Source organism: Prionailurus viverrinus, chromosome A2 (genome assembly GCF_022837055.1).
Source record: "Prionailurus viverrinus isolate Anna chromosome A2, UM_Priviv_1.0, whole genome shotgun sequence".
NCBI classification, from domain to species: Eukaryota; Metazoa; Chordata; class Mammalia; order Carnivora; family Felidae; genus Prionailurus; species Prionailurus viverrinus.
Window position 1 is genome coordinate 122,332,085 of NC_062562.1, and position 10,940 is coordinate 122,343,024.

Genomic DNA, 10,940 nt, shown 5'->3' on the forward strand with positions numbered 1-10,940 from the left:
TGAACGGGGGTCCCTAAGGAAATTGGGGCCCTCTCTATGGTGTATCTCTATAACTTGTTTAGGACTGCCCCCGAGGTCTGGAGCTGTTCTCTTATTCCCTTGTCTTCAATCTGGTGTAGGTCTCCTGGGAGTTTTTTTTAAACATGGGGTGGGGGTCGCCCATATAATACCTCGAAAGGGGAGAATCCTAGTGCCCCAGGCGTGCATTGGGCACACAAGAGGGCCAGTGGTAGAAAATCTGGCCATGGGAGATTAGTCTCTTGGTGGAACTTAGCCAGGGTTTCCTTGGAGGGTGCAATTCATCTGCTCTACTTTCCCTGAGCTCTGGGGTCAGGTGTGCAGTTTCCAGGTAATGTTGAGGGACTTTGTCAGGGTTTGTATAATGTCTGCCACAAATGCAGGTCCCTTATCACTGTGTATGGTTAAGGGTAGGCCAAACCGAGGCACAATCTCCCATAGAAGAGCTTTGGCCACCTCGCGACTTTGTTCTGTTCTGGTCGGGAATGCTTCGACCCATCCCGAATATGTGCAGATTATTACAAGCAGGTACCTGAACCCTTTATTTGGTTGTATGTCGGTAAAGTCCACCTCTAAGTCTTCGAAAGGGGCGGCCCCCATCCTTTGTGTGCCAGGCGGGGGCCGAGGGGCAGACCGAGCATTGTTTTTGGCACACATTACACATTGTTCACGGACAGCTCGGCATAATGCCGGCAGCTGGCTGATACAGTAGGTCTTTTTGAGGAGGGCCTCTAGAGCAGTTTTTCCTTGGTGCCTGAGTCGGTGATATTCCTTCACTAGGTGTCTTCCCATAGATGACGGGACAAAGATGTGCCCATTTGGCATGACCCACCATCCCTCTTTGTTTAGTGTGCCTCCTTCTGTCGAGGCCCAACTTTTCTTCTCGTTTGTATACAGGGGTGGGGAGACTTCCCTCTGGGGCGCGAGAGTCATAGTGTAGGTAGGAGCTTCGCCTGGGTCACCACAGGTCGCCACGCTCACTGTTTTGTCAGCCAGGTGATTTCCTTGAGTTCTGGGGTTGTCTCCTTTCTGTTGTCCCTTACAGTGTAGGATAGTTACCTTGTCTGGCAGCCATACAGCCTCAAGAAGCTTTAGTATTTAGTATTTTTGATAGTTTTCCCTGCAGCAGTAAGGAGGCCTTTTTCTTTATAGATGGCCCCATGTACATGCACAGTAGCGAAGGCATACCGGGAACCAGTGTAGATGGTAACTCGTTTACCTTTGCTAAGGATGAGGGCTCAGGTTAAGGCTTACAGTTCAGCTAGTTGTGCCGACCATCCTTCCGGCAAGGCCTTGACTTCCAGAACTTCGGTGGTTGTGGTTACTGCATATCCTACTCTATGGCTGCCCTCTTGTAAATAGCTGCTCCCATCACTGAACAGGGTGATCTCTGGGCTTGTTATAGCCTGGTCTTGGAGGTCCAGGCGGCTGGTGTAGACTTCATCCACTACTTGGGAACAGTCATGGTCGGGTTCTCCCTCCTCCATGGGAAGGAAGGTGGGTGGGTTTGGTGTTCTTACTGTTGTTTCAAGAGTGACCCTTGGGTTTTCATAGAGAAGGCCTTGATATTGTGCCAGCCGAGAATTGGAGAGAAAACTAGATCACCGGGTGCTCATGAGGGACATGACCGCGTGTGGGACGTTAACGTTAAGTGTTTGTCCCAGTGTGAGTTTGTCCGCCTCCTTGATGAGCAGGACTGTGGCTGCCAGCACTCTGAGGCACGGTGGCCATCCTGCAGCCACAGGATCAAGTTTTTTTGACAGGTAGGCTACTGGCCTCTCTCCAAGTTTGGAGAGAAGATCCCAGCCCAGGAGAGGAATCAGGCAGGCAGGTAAGTAGAAGAACTCATGTCGGACCTTGTGACCCCCAAGTTCACATCGTCGAGCTTGACAGAAGGGCTATTGTATTGCCTGTGTCCTACTAGCCCCAAGCATGGTTGCTGTTTTTTGGCTGAAAGGGGCCACCAGGGAAGTGACAACCAAGTGTTCAGCCCCAGTGTCAACCATGAAAGTTATTGTTCAGCCCCCTACTTTTTTTTTTTTTTAATTTTTTAAATTTACATCCAAATTAGTTAGCATATGTTGCAACAGTGATTTCAGGAGTAGATTCCTTAAGCCCCTTACCCATTTAGCCCATCCCCCCTCCCACAACCCCTCCAGTAACCCTCTGTTTGTTCTCCACATTTAAGAGTCCCTTATGTTTTGTCTCCCTCCCTGTTTTTATATTATTTTTGTTTCCCTTCCCTTATGTTCATCTGTTTTCTCTCTTAAAGTCCTCATATGAGTGAAGTTACATGATATTTGTCTTTCTCTGACTAATTTCGCTTAGCATAATACCCTCCAGTTCCATCCATGCAGTTGCAAATGGCAAGATTTCATTCTTTTTGATTGCCGAGAAATACTCCATTGTATATATCTATACCACATCTTATTTATCCATTCATCCATCAATGGACAGTTGGGCTCTTTCCATACTTTGGCTATTGTTGATAGTGCTGCTATAAACATGGGGGTGCATGTCTCCCTTTGAAACAGCACACTTGTATCCCTTGGATAAATACGTAGTAGTGCAATTGCTGGGTCGTAGGGTAGTTCTATTTTTAATTTTTTGAGAAACCTCCATACTGTTTTCCAGAGTCGCTGCACCAGCTTGCATTCCCACCAACAATGCAAAAGAGATCCTCTTTCTCCACATCCTCACCGACATCTGCTGTTGCCTGAGTTATTAATGTTAGCCATTCTAACAGGTGTGAGGTGGTACCTCATTGTGGTTTTGATTTGTATTTCCCTGATGATGAGTGATGTTGAGCATCTTTTCATGTGTCGGTTGGCCATCTGGATGTCTTCTTTGGAGGAGTGTGTATTCATGTCTTTTGCCCATTTCTTCACTGGATTATTTATTTTTTGGGTGTTGAGTTTGATAAGTTCTTTATAGATTTTGGATACTAATCCTTTACCTGAAAAGTCATTTGCAAATATCTTCTCCCATTCTGTCACTTGCCTTTTAGTTTTGCCGATTGTTTCCTTTGCTGTGCAGAAGCTTTTTATTTTGATGAGGTCCCAATAGTTCATTTTTGCTTTTGTTTCCCTTGCCTCCAGAGACGTGTTGAGTAAGAAGTTGCTGCGGCCAAGATCAAAGAGGTTTTTGCCAGCTTTCTTCTGGAGGGTTTTGATGGCTTCCTGTCTTACATTTAGGTCTTTCATCCATTTTCAGTTTATTTTTGTGTATGGTGTAAGAAAGTGGTCCAGGTTCATTCTTCTACATGTCGCTGTCCAGTTTTCCCAGCACCACTTGCTGAAGAGACCGTCTTTATTCCATTGGATATTCTTTCCTGCACTGTCAGAGATTAGTTGGCCATATGTTTGTGGGTCCATTTCTGGGTTCTCTATTCTATTCCACTGGTCTGAGTGCCTGTTTTTGTGCCAGTACCATACTGTCTTGAGGATTACAGCTTTGTGGTACAGCTTGAAGTCTGGGATTGTGATGCCTCCTGCTTTGGTTTTCTTTTTCAAGATTGCTTTGGCTATTCGGGGTCTTTTCTGGTTCCATACACATTTTAGGATTGTTTGTTCTAGCTCTGAAGAATGCCGGTGTTAGTCTGATAGAGATTGCACTGAATATGTAGATTGCTTTGGGTAGGATTGACATTTTAACAATATTTGTTCTTCCTATCTAGGAGCATGGAATCTTTTTTCCATTTTTTTGTGTCTTCTTCAATTTCTTTCATAAGCTTTCTATAGTTTTCAGTGTATACATTTTTCACCTCTTTGGTTAGATTTATTCCTAGGTATTTTATGGTTTTTGGTGCAATTGTAAATGGGACTGATTCCTTTATTTCTCTTTCTGTTGCTTCATTGTTGGTGAATAGGAATGCAACCGATTTCTGTGTGTTGATTTTATATACTGCAACTTTGCTGAATTCATAAATCGGTTCTAGCAGTTTTTGGCAGAATCTTTTGGGTTTTCCATATAGAGTCTCCTCCTGGGTGGTCTGGATGACTTTTATTTCTTTGTGTTGTCTGACTGCAGAGGCTAAGACTTCCAATACTATGTTGAATAACAGTGGTGAGAGTGTACATCCCTGTCTTGTTCCTGACCTTAGGAGGAAAGATCTGATTTTCCCCATTGAGGATGATATTAGCATTGGGTCGTTCATATGTGACTTTTATGATTTCAAGGTATGATCCTTCTATCCCTACTTTCTTGAGGGTTTTTATCAAGAAAGGATGCTGTATTTTGTCACATGCTTTCTCTGCATCTATTGAGAGGATCATACAGTTCTTGTCCTTTCTTTTATTGACATGATGAATCACGTTAATTGTTTTGAGGATATTTAACCAGCCCTCCATCCCAGGTATAAATCCCACTTGGTCATGGTGAATAATTGTTTTAATGTATTGTTGGATCTGGTTGGCTAATATCTTGTTGAGGATTTTTGCATCCATGTTCATCATGGAAATCGGTCTATAGTTCTCCTTTTTAGTGGGGTCTCTGGTTTTGGAATCAAGGTAATGCTGGCTTCATAGAAAGAGTTTGGAAGTTTTCCTTCCATTTCTATCTTTTGAAACAGCTTCAAGAAAATAGGTGTTAACTAAATGTTTGGTAGAATTCCCCTGGAAAGCCATCTAGCCCTGGACTCTTGTTTTTTGGGGGGATTTTTGATTACTAATTCTATTTGTTTACTGGTTATGGGTCTGTTTCTATTTCTTCCTATTTCAGTTTTGCTAGTGTATATGTTTCTAGGAATTTGTCCATTTCTTCCAGATTGCCCATTTTATTGGCATATAATTGCTCATAATATTCTCTTATTGTTTTTATTTCTGCTGTGTTGGTTGTGATCTCTCTTCTTTCATTCTTGACTGTATTTATTTGGGTCCTTTCCTTTTTCTTTATGATCAAACTGGCTCGTGGTTTATCAATTTTGTTAATTCTTTCAAAGAACCAGCTTCTGGTTTCATTGATCTGTTTTGTTTTGGTTTTGGTTTTGGTTTTGGTTTTGATAGCATTAATTTCTGTTCTAATCTTTATTATTTCCTGTCTTCCGCTGGTTTGGGTTTTTATTTGCTGTTCTTTTTCCAGCTCTTTAAGGTGTAAGGTTAGGTTGTGTATCTAAGATCTTTCTTCCTTCTTTAGAAGACCTGGGTTGCTATATATTTTCCTTTTATGACCACCTTTGCTGCATCCCAGAGGTTTGGGGTTGTGGTGTTATCATTTTCATTGGCTTCCATGTACTTTTTAATTTCCTCTTTAACTTCTTAGTTGTCAGCCCCCTACTTTCATTTTGACTGTGGGCTCATGCAGCCCAGAGAGAAAAAGCCCGGTCCCCCTCAGTCCGATTCTATCCTGGCCAGACTAACGAGGTTCTCCCCTCGAGGTTCTTCCCGATATTGGCTGGGTTTTGAGGGCCCCTTCCAATTTGGACATTCATTCTTCCACCGTCCCTTCTCTTTGCAGTATACACATTGGTCCTTTGCTAAGGGGCTCTGGGCTTCCCCTCTTTTGATGGTTGGGGTCTTCCCATCTTTGCAGTGTCTGTTTCTTTTAGTGTTGCTGCGAGAGGAGTGGCCTTCTCTTTTAGTCTCTCTGCTTCTCTTTCGGCTGCGACTTCTCTGTTTACGAAAACTTTATTGGCGACCTCTATCAGCTGAGTGATATTCATCCCAGCAAAGCCCTCTAACTTCTGGAGTTTTCTTCTGATATCTGGGGCAGCCTGTGCCACAAAGGAGGTATTTACCATTTGTTGACTTTCTGGTGCCCCGTGGTCAAACGGGATGTATGCATGGTATGCCTACATAGTTTTTTACAGTAGTCTCTGGGAGACTCCTCAGGCTGCTGTGTGACTGACGATATTTTAGTCATGTTCATGGGCTTTTTCGTTCCAGCTCGGATTCCCCAAAGGAGGGTTTCCTGATATCACCAGATATGGCCTTGTCCTTCTTCTGTCGTGAAATCCCATGTTGGGCGTTCTTCAGGCACAGCAGCTTGAGCCCAGACAGCAGGGTCATTGATCCCTGGAGGTGTGTGATTTTTTAGATACTGTCGTGTTTCTATTCTTCTTCTTTTTTCTGTATTAAACAGAGTATGGAGTAACTGTTGACAATCTTCCCAAGTCAGTTGGTGGGTCTGGAAGAGGGACTCCATCAAGTTGACTGTTGCTTGTGGCTTTTCAGAGTATGACGGAGTGTTGTGTTTCCCATTGAGGAGGTTGGTTGTAGAGGAAGGTTGATAATACATCATGGAACGGCTGGCTGGACTGTTCCATCCTCATTCTGTCTTTCAGGCTCTCTCATCTCCCTTACAGGCATTTGGAGAGTGTCAGGTCTGGGTCTGGGGCACAGTCTGGCTGCTGGCCCTGGTTGGGGAGGGTTCTCCCGGTCTGGGAGTAGAGGAGAGATGGGCGGCACGTCAGTCCGTCCGGTGGAGGAGAGCCAGACAGAGGAGGAGTTTCAAGCTTAGGGTCAGCGGGGAGGGAGCCCGGTGAGTCATAAGGTGGTGGAAAGACGGGATCTTCCTCCAGGTCTCCTGAAAACACTAGGGGAGCAGTAGGTTGCTTCTTTGGTTTCCTGGGTGAGTCTCTTGATAAGGCAGCTAAAACCTTTGCCTGACTCTGCTTGCTATGGATGAATCGCACCCAAGGCGGAGGATTGGGCAATTTCAGGCCAGAAGTCAATGTATGGAAATTGATCAGGGTGACCTGGGTTCCCAGTGACCATCAGCCAAACCCACCGTGCCACTGGAGCATCTAATGTCCCTTCCGGGGGCCATCCTACATTGAACATGGGCCATTCTAGTTCACAAAAGGTCCTTAACTTCCTGGGTGTCATTTTCACCCCATAATTGCCTGAAAATCCCTTTGAAAAATGTTTTCAGCATGACCTCTAAAATCACAGGCTTATTCTGTTTTGATCCCATTATTAATTCCTTTCTTGTGTTCAGTGTGGAGGAGACAGACAAAGGGAGGGTATCCCGTCAAATGAGAGGACCAATCAGATACTCCACTGGTCATGTTCAGGAGGGAAACTTTAGGTGAGGCTTGGCCGAGTGGACTCAGCTTTGTGACTTGCAATCGGAGTCTAATCCAATGCCACCCTGGACCGTATGCCTTTCACCGCCACACAGGTGAGCCCACTCAGACTCCATAGACTTTTGGGGACCTTAAGGGTGCCTGTCAGTGGAGCTACAAACTCGAACTCAACTGGCAAGTCTGGCCGAGCCACACATTCACACACATACACACCAGAGGCTATTACATTCCCTCCCACAAATTTTTCTACCTGTGAGACCACTAAGGTCTCTGGAGAGTGATCAGGTCCCCCTTCCATCCTTTTGGGTGGGCCTGACTACTTTGGGGCCCTGGCCTTACCGGTTCCAACATCCTGTCCAGGTCCTCACCTACCAGGTCTCTTTGAGTCCCACGAGAATGAGGGAGCAGGCCGGCGGGAGGCGACCAAACAGGAGACTGCCGAAATCCAGGCAGGACGCCCATTCTCCTTTGCGATCCCTCGTTCCATCACCGCCTAGCCGTTTTCCCAAACCAGTGGCAACAATGGGCCAGAGCATTCTCAGTCAGGGAACCAAATATGTTACAGAACCAGGCTGGAACACTGGCAGAAAAACCAAGCGGCACTTGGAGATCTTGGTGGATCAGAGATTTATTTAACACCGGCGGGGTCAGAGGAGATCGTTTCTCCAAACAGCTGAGCCCCCAGTGCAAGTCTGAAGGGTAATTTATAGTTGTCAGCTTCTGTATTCCTGGCAGGTTTTCGCGCCTGCGGCAAGAAGAACCCAGAAGAGGGGTCTCTAAGCTAGAGACCAGAGCTCGGTTTAGTCCCGGTGGGCCATCTTTGGCGCGGTGCTTTATTTATTCCTCCAACACTTCCAGGGGAGCTTTGCATACTGCCCACAAACAGTACCCCTTCTCTCTGAGCCTCCTCGCTCAAGGCGCGCAAGATCCCCAGGCAACTTCCCTGAGCGAAGCACCCCCAGCCGCGGGAACTTACTTGGGTTCCACGTGTAGAGACTTCACAACAGCTGGGAACCGGGGCGAGAGCCAGGTGCTCAGGAGAGCGCCGAGGCCCGGGAGCCACCAGCCAGGAGAGCGCGGAAACCCGGGAGCGGCGAGCCGGAGGAGCGTGGAGACCAGGAAGCCGCGAGCCGGGGGAGCGCGGAGACCCGGGAGCGGCGAGCCCGGGGACCGGAGGCGCGTAGACCCGGGAGCGCTGGGGAGCTCACAGCACCAGCAGCTGCGGGAAGCGCTGGGCGGGTGCAGCCTTGCGCCCCGGCCCGGAACGGGAACTGGACGGGAGGGCACTTGCGGCCGCGCCCGCCTGCCTCGCCTGGCAGAGCAGAGGGGCGGAGGCGGTGCCGGCCGGACGGGGCGGGGTCGGCGCTGGGGCAGCTGGCTCGCGGGAAGTCTGGAGACGCGGCGCACAGAAAAGTGGCCGCGGGCAGCCCCAAGGCGCGCTCCGCGCTGGCCGAGAGCTGCCAGCCGCGGGCAGGGCCGAGTGGGCAGGCGGGAGAGTTGGCGCGGGGGTGACACTCTTGGGAACTCCTTGCGCCACGGTGGCCGCGAGTCCAGACCCTCCCCTTAATAGTATCAACCCAGATCCTGCAACCAGGGGCAAATCCTGGGCAAGACGGTGAAACTCTCGTTAAAATGGGACACGTGCGCCTGGATGAAAACTAGCTTGGAGGAATCAAACTTTTTACGACAGAGCATATACGTAGATTTATACTTTAAAAAATTTTTATTTATTTATGTATTTAATGTTTTCTTTATTTTTGAGCGAGACGGAGCATGAACTGAGTAGGGGCAGAGAGAGGGGAACAGAGGATCCGAAGCAGGCAACGTGCTGACAGCAATGAGCCCCATGCGGGCTGGAACTCGGGAGTGAGATCATGACCTCAGCGAGGCCTGGCCCTCAAATAAACGAGCCACCCAAGCGCCTCTAGATTTATACTTTTTAAAATCTAAGTCTTTCTTTCCGTTCTTAAATGTTTTCTTGACGGTGTACATTTTATACTGTATACATTAATCAGTGATGACTCATAAAGGAGTTTTTAAACACACTAATAAGTTTCCAATAAAATATTTTAAACATTTTAAATGGAGAACGTCTACATAAAGCATACCTATAAAAAGTGGTCATTCACATTAAAATACATTCGGCCACGTGACCACAAATATGCATGAATATTTAAGTTCCTATCAAAAGGCTGCCTTCTGAGAGAAGTATGTTCATAACTCAAAAGTAAAACTTCGCAGGGTCGCCTGGGTGACTCAGTCGGTGGGGCCTCCTACATGGGCTGAGATCGTGATTTCCCAGTCGGTGAGCTGGGCCCCCAGACTGGCTCTGTGCTGAGAGCTCAGAGCCTGGAGCCCTGTTTCAGATTCTGTGTCTCCCTCTCTCTCTGCCCCTCCCCTGTTCATGCTCTGTCTCTCTCTGTCTCAAAAATAAATAAACGTTAAAAAAAATTTTTAAAAAAAGTAAAACTTTGCAAAAATAAAATTGATGGGATACAAAGTACAACTTGTAAGGACCAACATGAAGACAACATACTAATCTTTTCAGTTTACCCTTGTTTTAACCTCTGGTAGAAAATTTTTAAAAATTCTCTGTTCTTCTCCGATTCTGATATGTATCTTCCATGAGTTTTAAACTCTCATATTTCCCGTATACTGCTTCTGTGGCTGCATTCTGAGTAACTTCATTTCTGTCTTACCATTCCCCAATTATTTTGCAGATATTTTGTAGAGGTGTGCAGACCTCGCAACAGCTGGGAGCCCGTCTGCTCTTTAACCCATCTGTGGTAAGCAGAATGGTGCACATCCCTCCTACCCCCCCACCGCCCCCATAATGTTCATGTCCTACACCTGGGAACTCTGAATATGAAAAGCAGAATTAAGGTAGCAGATGGAATTTAGGGTGCTAATCAGCTAACGTTGAGCTGGGAAAATTATGGTGGGTTATCCAGGTGAGCCTTACGTAGTCATAGGAGTCCATAAAAATGAAGTGGGAGACAGAAAAAGGAGAATCAGAGAGATGGTAACCAGAGAAGGATTTGGCCTGATGTTGCTGGCTTTGAAGATGGAGGAATAGGGTTCTGAGCCAAGGACCATGGTGGTTTCTAGAAGCTGTAAAGGCAACAAAATAGGTTCTTCCACTGAGCCTCGAAAGGAACAGTCTTGCTGACACTTTGATTTTGGCACAATGAGACTCATTTCAGATTTCTGACCTCCAGAACTGTAAAAAAATTAATTTGTGTTGTTTTAAGCCACTAAATCTATGGTAACTTGTTACAGCAGCAATAGAAAACCAATACATCATCACTTAAGTTCTTACTGTTAACAATATATTTACTTTCTCAACATCATGGTTCTATTTCTAGTACTCTTGGTCATTTTTAAAACTTTTTTAACGTTTATTTTTGTGAGAGACAGAGAGAGACAGAGCCTGAGCAGGGGCAGAGAGAGAAGGAGACACAGAATCTGAAGCAGGCTCCAGGCTCCAAGATGTCTGCACAGAGCCCAATTACAGGGCTTGAACCTATGAACTGTGAGATCATGACCTGAGCAGAAGTCAGACGCTCAACAGACTGAGCCATCCAGGCGCCCCTCTAGTTTTTCAATAGTCTCCTGTTCTTTGCTAATTCCATCACTTGTTCTTTCTTTTCTTTCCTTCCTCCCTTCCTCCCTTCCTCTCTCTCTCCCTCCCTCCCTCTCTCTCTTTCTCTCTCCTTTCTCTCTCTCCTTCTCTCTCTCTCTCCCTCTCTTTCTCTCTTTCTCTCTTCCTTTGTTTTCTTTCTCTCCTTCCTTCCTTCCTTCCTTCCTTAGTGGTGGGTTGGGCAGAGGGAGAGAAAGAATCCCAAACAGGCTCCATGCCCAGCACAGAGCCCGATGTGGCTCTCCAGCCCACAACTGT

General features: G+C 46.6%; 1 protein-coding gene across 6 annotated transcripts in view; it reads right to left on the reverse strand.

Moving 5' to 3' along the window:
* The window catches only part of NOD1 (nucleotide binding oligomerization domain containing 1), a 75,940-nt gene extending 67,634 nt beyond the window's left edge, over positions 1-8,306 (reverse strand). For all 6 annotated transcript variants that reach the window (XM_047848746.1, XM_047848744.1, XM_047848742.1 and 3 more), the window contains exon 1: positions 8,019-8,306. The gene's annotated coding sequence lies outside the window, so the exon portion shown is untranslated. The remainder of the gene's footprint in view (positions 1-8,018) is intronic.
* Positions 8,307-10,940: the final 2,634 nt, after the last annotated feature.